Genomic DNA, 8,318 nt, shown 5'->3' on the forward strand with positions numbered 1-8,318 from the left:
GCAGGAGCACATCTCTAAAATGAATTCAAAGCATTCTGTGTCAGCATAGATGAGCGAGCTCCAGTCAGTCAGTGTGTCCGCTAACCAGACCACCATAATGAGGTTGCCCTCAATGGAAATTACTAGTTTCATCAGACTAGATGGATTTGCCTGGCTACCCAAACTCCTTTCTTCGGCCAAACGCTACACCACGTCCATGGATGTTAGTTTCTTCTCCGCAATGAGTCTGGAGCTGAGTACCTCCCCAACGATTTCTAAAATGCAACACATTCTAACCGTTCTGATTGGTCCCAGAAACCGATGGGTTGGGCCAGAGCCAGAACAAACGTGGATAAAGCGGCATTTTGAAAATTCGTCATTGGCTTTGATAATCTGATTGGTTAGAGATGATCCAATCGCTGATGACTTTGTTTTGTACAATAACCCTTATTTTGAAGTCACCACAAACAAATTAAACGATGGCAGTCTCAGAATAGGGGGTGGAAATGGGGGACTGGTAGAGTGATCGCATCCCTCCAGGAGGCAAGAAAGATTATGATGCGAAAAAGTGGAATATATTCAAATGGAGTCGTTTAATTTGATTTCGGAGGAGGAATGGAGGGAAAAAGAGTGGATGAAGAGAATGAGGGAGGCAGAGGTTGTCTGAATCTGTTGAAGATGGTGGAAAAGAGGGAGGAGGTATCGAAGAAGATTGGTGTCAAGTGCAAACAGTGAGCCGTACGCCAGACCGAGTTCTGGAGGTGAGGGTGAGTTAATTGAGGTGGAAGGTGTGGTGAAGAGCTTGGAACCCGAGCCTGGTATCGATGGACATGATAAAGAAGAATCTGGTCCAGTAGAAGTGACATTTTGGGATAAAGTGGATCCTTGCCTTTTGGTGGATCCATTTGTTGTTTCAGGGTGGGGGGGAAAGGAGTTTTGAGCAGTTGAATCAGTGAAGGTAACCTGTAGTGGACTTGTGATATTTGTTTGTGTTTCTTCTCAACAGAGGGAGCGGGTGCTCCATGTCATACAACTTGGGTGAAGATCTGTATCTTGCTTAGGAATAGGGCACCATTGAAGGGAGTGATGTTTGGGGTAGCATGAATGTGGAGGTGGAGCAAATGACGTTTTTTGTGACCCCCGCTGTTTGGTGCGACGCAGACACGGTGGTGAACGTGGTGAAGCAGAGGAGTTGCTGTCAGTCCTTTTGAGTTTTGAGTCAGAGTCTTTACCCGACAAAGTCATGTTAGGATATATCCGTTATCCTGTTAGAGCTTTTGTGCCGAATCCACTGCAGTGTTTCAGGTGCAACGGTGTGTAGGAGCAGTGTGTAGGAGGGGGATTCCAAGATGTGGGAAGTGTGCAGGAGGGCCTGGGACAGAGGATTGTGTTGTTTTGGTGGATAAAGTTGTGTGTGTCAACTGTAGGGGTGCCAGAGTCCAAGTGGTGCAGAAGGTGGTGTATGCTGAGGCAGTGAATAAAGTAGAGGAGGATGGGTCAAGGGTGAGGGATCCTGAGAGGATCCCTGTGAGTAGTAGATCTGTGTCAGCACAGAGGGATAGGCCAACAAGTGATATATGCTTCAAGGTTGGCTTCTTAGCGTTCATAGCAATGGTTATGAACTGTACCGCAGAAATGGAACTTAAATCACAGAACATAGATGTGGTGGTGGCAGCTGCAGAGAAATATTTGGGAATACGAGATTTTACTTCAGAAGCGTTACAGGGTGTGTTCAGTGGTGGTGTCGTGTCCTCTCAGGCCGTTGGCATGGTGCAGGAGCAGATAGGGTCAAAGTAGCGGAATGGGGTAGTGGGTTTATGAGTGTAGGGTTAGTTGGAAGGGTGTTATTTTTTATTTGTTTTACATTTAAAAGTTTCCTCTTTCCCCATTTTGTATTACAAAGTATAATGGATTTACAATGCAACATATTAGATGCCAACTGCCGTTAAACCCCAAAGAAGAAGAAGATGGCAGTCTCAGACTGAAGAATGTAGCGAACCTAAAGCAGCGGAAGAATTCAGTTTGAGTCGTCAGGCAATAGATTGATTGGTTTTCAGGTTGGTCAATGGACATGATACCCTTTGTCCTGTGCAAAATTTCAGGTCAAAAAGAGTATGACATTATTGCTGCTCATAGCATTGAATGCAAAGGAAGCCAGCGAGCATTTGGTCTCCCTTGATAAAAATAAATAAATAGCCAATCAATCAGCGTTGAGCTAAACTGGGTGAGCTCAACTGTGAATAGTCCTGGAGCACCAAAAAAAGTGTTAAGCGAAGCCATTTTGGATTTGCCTTCACATCAAAGGCATAACGTCATTTACAGAAAAAACTTGAATTATTGTGTCGTTTTCCTCTGGGGCTAGCAAGCAAAAAAATCTTCCCTTTCCTAAATTAGCCATGGATGGATTTGGAAGGGATTTGGACTTGTGGTTTTACTTAATTCTCCGTACTGGCTAATGATTATAACGCCGATTCTGATCCAACCATAAATTCATACATTGTGCCCCTGGCCTGAGAGGATGGAAGTTCAATATGTAGTAGGCTAACGTTAATTAGCTAGCTGGCCCGGCGCATCGTTGCCAATGAAAAGAAGTTAGGCTAGCGAGCAAGCATTTTAGCCAGGTAGCCTAGGACAACAAAAACTAAAAGTGTGTACTGTATGACAGTCATGAGTTTGACACACCTGCTCTACAAATAGGGTGAGTCAACATATGTTTTTTCTACTTGCACGTATTTACACACATACACATACACACCACACACACCACACACACATTATATTGAAATGTTGAAGTTGAAATGGTGCTGGAATAGTGGAGGCAGCCCCTGTTTTCATTTCGACTTGCGGTAACTCTCTGTGGTTCTAAATCAATGGTAGTTTAGTAGTCCGAAAATGTAGGAAACATTAACTTGCTTGACCATGCTGTGGGTTAGGGGTGTCAAACTCATTCCATGGAGGGCCTAGTGTCTGCAGGTTTTTGGTTTTTCTTTTCAATTAAGACATAGACAACCAGGTGAGGGGAGTTCCTTACTAATTAGTGACCTTAATTCATCAATCAAGTACAAGGGAGGAGCGAAAACCTGCAGACACTCGGCCCTCCTAACTGTTTGTTACATGCAAAATGCATTGTGGACTTCACCGGACAGATCTTGCTCTCCGGTTTTGTGATGAAACAAAGGTGTGGTTGAATTTATTCTGCCACTGTGTCTCCTTATTGTCTCGGCCTTATGCCTATATATCACGGTGGCAAGGCATATGAACTAAGAGGTTATAGAGCAAACAAAGGTTGTTATATGCCATTTTCTTCCTGGCTTGTCTTCCCCGGTGATTTTACCCACACACCGCTACTGAGGCCTTGTGTGCCAGGTGAAGTGGGAGGACCATAGACCACAGCCACATCCTTGTGGGAGCAGAGCTGTTCTCCCATCCCTATGATTAGCTGCGGACGACTGCATTGTCAATGAGTCCCCCACTTGTACATGTTTAAAGACTTCTAATTGCTCCAGCAAGTTGGGCTGTTTTGATGAGCTAGTTGTGTGGGGGATAATAAGCTAGCAGAACTACCGGGTGCAATGCCACAACTGATGTCCTCAAAATATCATTTGTTTGGAAAGTGACTCCCCCAGACTTCCACAATGCTGTGTTTTTCATTTGGGGTGCTTGTGCATTTGCGTTGTCTCAGTGTGCCAGATGTGGAATGAAAGCAAGCAAAGCACCCTGTACTAACCCAATCAGTGCTTTGAGTCTTCAAAAACATAGAGCTTTCAGGAGGATCTCATTGTGGTGGAGTCTATAGTTATTATGTCAGTTTATTACATTACACTGACTGCTCTATGGACATCAATGGACAGCCCTTCTCTCAAGGGCTCTTTGTCTGAAACCTATTGAAGCTGCTTGTCTCTTTGTTTCCATTGATAGTGATATTGATCGCATATGCTTTGTCGTAAATAATACGATCAGCGTAAATAATACGATGATATATGATGCGATAAATCCAACTGACTTGAATAGGGGAGTTCTGCATGTTATCTGAAAGGTCAGGTGGGGAAACGGAGGGGTTTTTGGCTTGCCCCCAGGCAGGATGTTGAATTGGAGTGTTCCCTGTCGTTGTGGCTGTGAACTCTCACTCTTCCTCCAAACTTTAGTTTCTCCCAACCCCTTGTGATTAAGCAATAAAAAATTAATGAGGGTCAATCTGTGAAAGGGCAAAGCTAAGTAGTTTTAGTTTCATTCTACTTCATTAGATGTGGTGTTCGGCTGCTTGTAACGCTATCAAGCATCTAAAACTTTATCATTTCTGACATTAGACAGGTCCGTAGATTAGAATGTAGCCCTCTATCACTTGGTGATTAGCCAGACAATTCACGGGGAATAAATGAGAATCAAACAATGTTAATTGTGTCAATTCTGTGTATCTAAAGGTGGGAAGCCCACTGGAGTGCTGTGTGGAGAGCCCTCGGCCCCACTGAGGAGATGTGCTGCCAAGTCCTCCTCCAACAACATTGAAGACTCCAACGCCGGGGTGAGATGACGGCTTAACACTGTGTGTTTGTGTTTGTGTGTGTGGAGGTGATAAATCTAGAATTTCCCATGTTGACATTTCCTCAAAGTTAAACAATAGCCATTCCTTGTAGAGGATTTTCTCTTTCACTTTGCTTTCATGTAGTTGGCCTACTCCTTTCTGTTGTGTTTTCTAATAATTTACTATTTTCACCTTAATCTCCTCTTAGAATGGAGACAATGACATGGGGAATGGTGTGGACAGGTTGTGTTTTTCTTGCCAACTTCCACTGTTGAGGAGTATTTTTCTCCGCTCTGCTGACTAGTATTTTTCTCCTCTCATACAGGAGTAATAAAGGCCTACTGCAGTAATTTTCTATAAAAAAACATATATTTATTTATCAGGGAGTGCTGCAGCACCCTCAGCACCCCTGTTTCCCACGGCTATGTTGAAATGTTAAATATTTATAATGTTTGTGCATATGGGCTTGTTTCTGTGTATGTTATTACCACATGTTGAAATGCTTAAGTCTTAAGCATGTTATCCTGTCTCCTTTCCCATATTTAGATAACGCTGTGGAGGCAGAGCCATTCCCGCTCCAGAGCAGAGGGACAAGACGCACCAGCCGTCAGGAGGGGCCTCCCAGCTCGCCCACACGGATGCCGTCTGGCCACAGGAACACCCCAGAGGGCAAGTCGGACCTCATCCTGGGTTGAGGTCCCTCTCCTTCCTTCCCTATCTCTCTTTTTCTCCAAACTCCACTATTCCTATTATCAAAGAAAAAAGAAGGATCCCCACCCGTTCATCTGTGAGTCCAGGAATTCTGTCCTCCTCTTCCTCCCTCCCTAAGTCTATTGTTTTGATATCCCCTCTTTTTAAATTTTTGTACGAGTTTTTTGACAGAAGCACTTTATGTACCTGATCCAAGCCCCTGGCATCTGTAGTGCTGTAGTCACAGGCCTGCTGGTCAAAGGGCATGAGGTTTAAATTGTCTCTCACTCCATCCCTGTGTCAATGGCAAAAGCTCCGATGCGAGATCGATAAGGTTTAGAAAAATACAAATAAAAAATGGATACAATGAAGTTGTTGCTTTTGCACTGTGTTCATTGTTTGGCAAAGACTGCATGCACGCCTGGTTTGTTCTGAGTCCGACTCAACCAAAACATTTTGGTGAAGCCTTTGTAAAAAATAATAAAAACACTGGCGTCATTATTTCTGAAGACTAAATTCAGAGAATATGTTCAGAGAATGGGCATTCTAATGTCATGAAATGGAGAATCAGATTTCAGTTTTTGTATTTTATCTGTTGTCCTTACATGTCAATGTTATAACTTTAATGCCAGTTATGAGTGCCCAGGTGTTTTTAAAAGGGAAACTTTCTCAACAGCTAAAGTATTCCTGTTTGTGTATGGGACTCCATCTGATAGAATGACAAGTGACCTTATGACAGCTCTGCCTAGTTCTCGTTTTGCATAATCTTTTAATTCTCGATGTTGGACCAACAATTTGGTACGTTAAGCAAAGTATCCAGAGTTCTTGTTCAAACTTCTGTCGTTGTCTCTCTTACAAGTCTGATGCTTATCTTACTGTCTGCCTTGTACAGGAAAACCTGTGGTTCAATGTATGTATTTACATACACAGGTCAATTTAGTTCAAATGTCATTTGAATGAAATTGCACACATGGCTTTAGTGAATTCACATGTTGAAGTGCTGTTCTGAAGATGTTGAAGGGTCAAGATGGGCTACATGACCACGTAACTTGTTCATCTGAATTCATGCAGGTTTATCACTGTGAAAGTCTCAAGGAATATTAGCACAAAGGAAAATATACATGGCTATGTCTTTATTTCTGATGGGAATATTTTTCTGTGTAGTTATTCAATGACCTAAATACATTTAGTTTCAGTTTCAGTTTGACTATTTAATAATAATACTATATACATGAACTGAAAAATACCCTGGCTGTGGCCAAGTGAAAGTCGTGTTGTAACATTCCTTTCTAATTACTGTCAGACTGTGCATCAAAGTTTTGAATAGCACCCTTTCATCTGTGAGTCCAGGAATTACGTCCCGTCCTCCTCTTCCTCTCTCCCTGAAATTTGGTACATTAAGCAAAGTATCCAGAGTTCTTGTTCAAGCTCCTGTCATGGTTTCTCTTACAGGTCTGATGCCTATTTTACTGTCTTGTTTGTCCATGAAAACCTGTGGTTTAATGTACACAGTGTACAAAACATTAAGAACACCTGCTCTTTCCATAACAGACAGACCAGGTGAATCCAGGTGAAAGCTATGATCCCTTATTGTCACTTGTTAAATCCACTTCAATCATTGTAGATGAAGGGGAGGAGACAGGTTAAAGAAGGAGTTTTAAGTTGAGACATTTGAGACATGGATTGTGTATGTGTGCCATTCAGAGGGTGAACGGACAAGACAAAATATTTAAGTGCCTTTGAACAGGAGCGTTTTGTATCAAAAATCACAGATAATTATCCGACATGCGCAAAATGATTCGGTGAGAGGAAGGCAATGTGGGCGTCTTGTCATTTTCAGTTTATTGTCCCAGCTCTACCACAGCCACATCCTTGTGGGATCAGCGGAGCAGACCTGTCCTCCAATCCCCATGCTCTGGTGCAGACGACTGCACTGTCAGTGGGTCCCCTGCTCGTGAATGATAGATTGAAGACTTCTAATTGCTCCAGCTAGTCGTGCAGGGAATAATGAGTTACCAGAACTATTTGTCACGGATGTGACACTCCCAGACTTCTACAATGCTGTGTTTTTCATTTGGGGTGCTTGTGCCTTTGCATTGTCTCTCTGTGTGACAAATGTGGAATGAAAGTCAGTGCTTTGAGTCCTCAAAAACATAGAGCTTTCAAGAGGATCTTATTGTGGTGGTCTGGAGTCATTAAGTCACAGACACACAAATATTATACTAACCTCTTACCATTACAATAACAGGGGAGGTTAGCATTTTTTTGCGGGTGGCGTATGATATTTGTGTGTCTAACTTTCTCACTCATCATTATTCACGATTTATTCAGGACTATCCATAATCATGGTACCATCCACATTAATATAGAATTGTTTAGAAACATATTCTAAAATAACAATACATTATTTACTATTCATTTCTATTGGGCACAAAATAATCTGAAACACAACCAAAACAAACAGCAAATGCATCCAACAAGTTTGTAGAGTCACAAGCTTGACGTAATCATTCCTTACTAGGAATATGGGACCAAATACTACTTTCAGAGCTCAATGTATTTTGAACTGGAATAAATCCTGAATTTATTAAGAATGGCCACACAATTCAAGTCAAAATAGAAGATTGTAAGAAGTACTGTAGCCTAACATTACTATATCCAACTGAACTCCATTTGTTGCCACTATCATGCAAGTTTTCAAACTTTTTGACCCGCTACCCCCAAAAAAGGAGTGGTACAAAACTTCCGACCCGCACCCACATGCACATGTGCACACGAACATGCGCGCAAATGTAGCATTACAGCCATAAATGTTGATGCATTTTCAAAACACAAGACAGGCTACAGAAATAAACTGTGTTTTACAACTACATTTGGAGCAGAAATTGATTCATGTTAGCATTCAATGTCAACTAGGGATATATCATGTCACTTCTCTGGAGTCCAGAGCAGGCAAAATCATACAACCAACTTTTAGCGGAAGTTGCAGGATCTGATGGAAAGCATGTTCTGTCTGAACCGCACCATCACTTTGGAGGGCAGCCTGCCTACATCTGTCTTATGTAACCATACCAAGCGTAGCATATCATACAAATTTGAGTGTCCCGATTTACATTTCCTATGGTAT

The 8,318-nt window shown here is 42.3% G+C and overlaps 1 long non-coding RNA gene across 2 annotated transcripts; it reads left to right on the forward strand.

Moving 5' to 3' along the window:
* Positions 1-459: 459 nt before the first annotated feature.
* Positions 460-5,562, forward strand: LOC123486051. Of its 2 annotated transcripts, none has more exons than XR_006659229.1 (3): positions 460-746; positions 4,401-4,501; positions 5,048-5,562. It is a non-coding gene; the product is annotated as an uncharacterized LOC123486051 (long non-coding RNA). The 2 variants fall into 2 exon arrangements; XR_006659228.1 differs by having other exon boundaries at positions 460-740.
* The last annotated feature ends 2,756 nt before the right edge of the window (positions 5,563-8,318 follow it).

This window comes from Coregonus clupeaformis, unplaced genomic scaffold, assembly GCF_020615455.1.
Source record: "Coregonus clupeaformis isolate EN_2021a unplaced genomic scaffold, ASM2061545v1 scaf0976, whole genome shotgun sequence".
Lineage (NCBI taxonomy): Eukaryota > Metazoa > Chordata > Actinopteri > Salmoniformes > Salmonidae > Coregonus > Coregonus clupeaformis.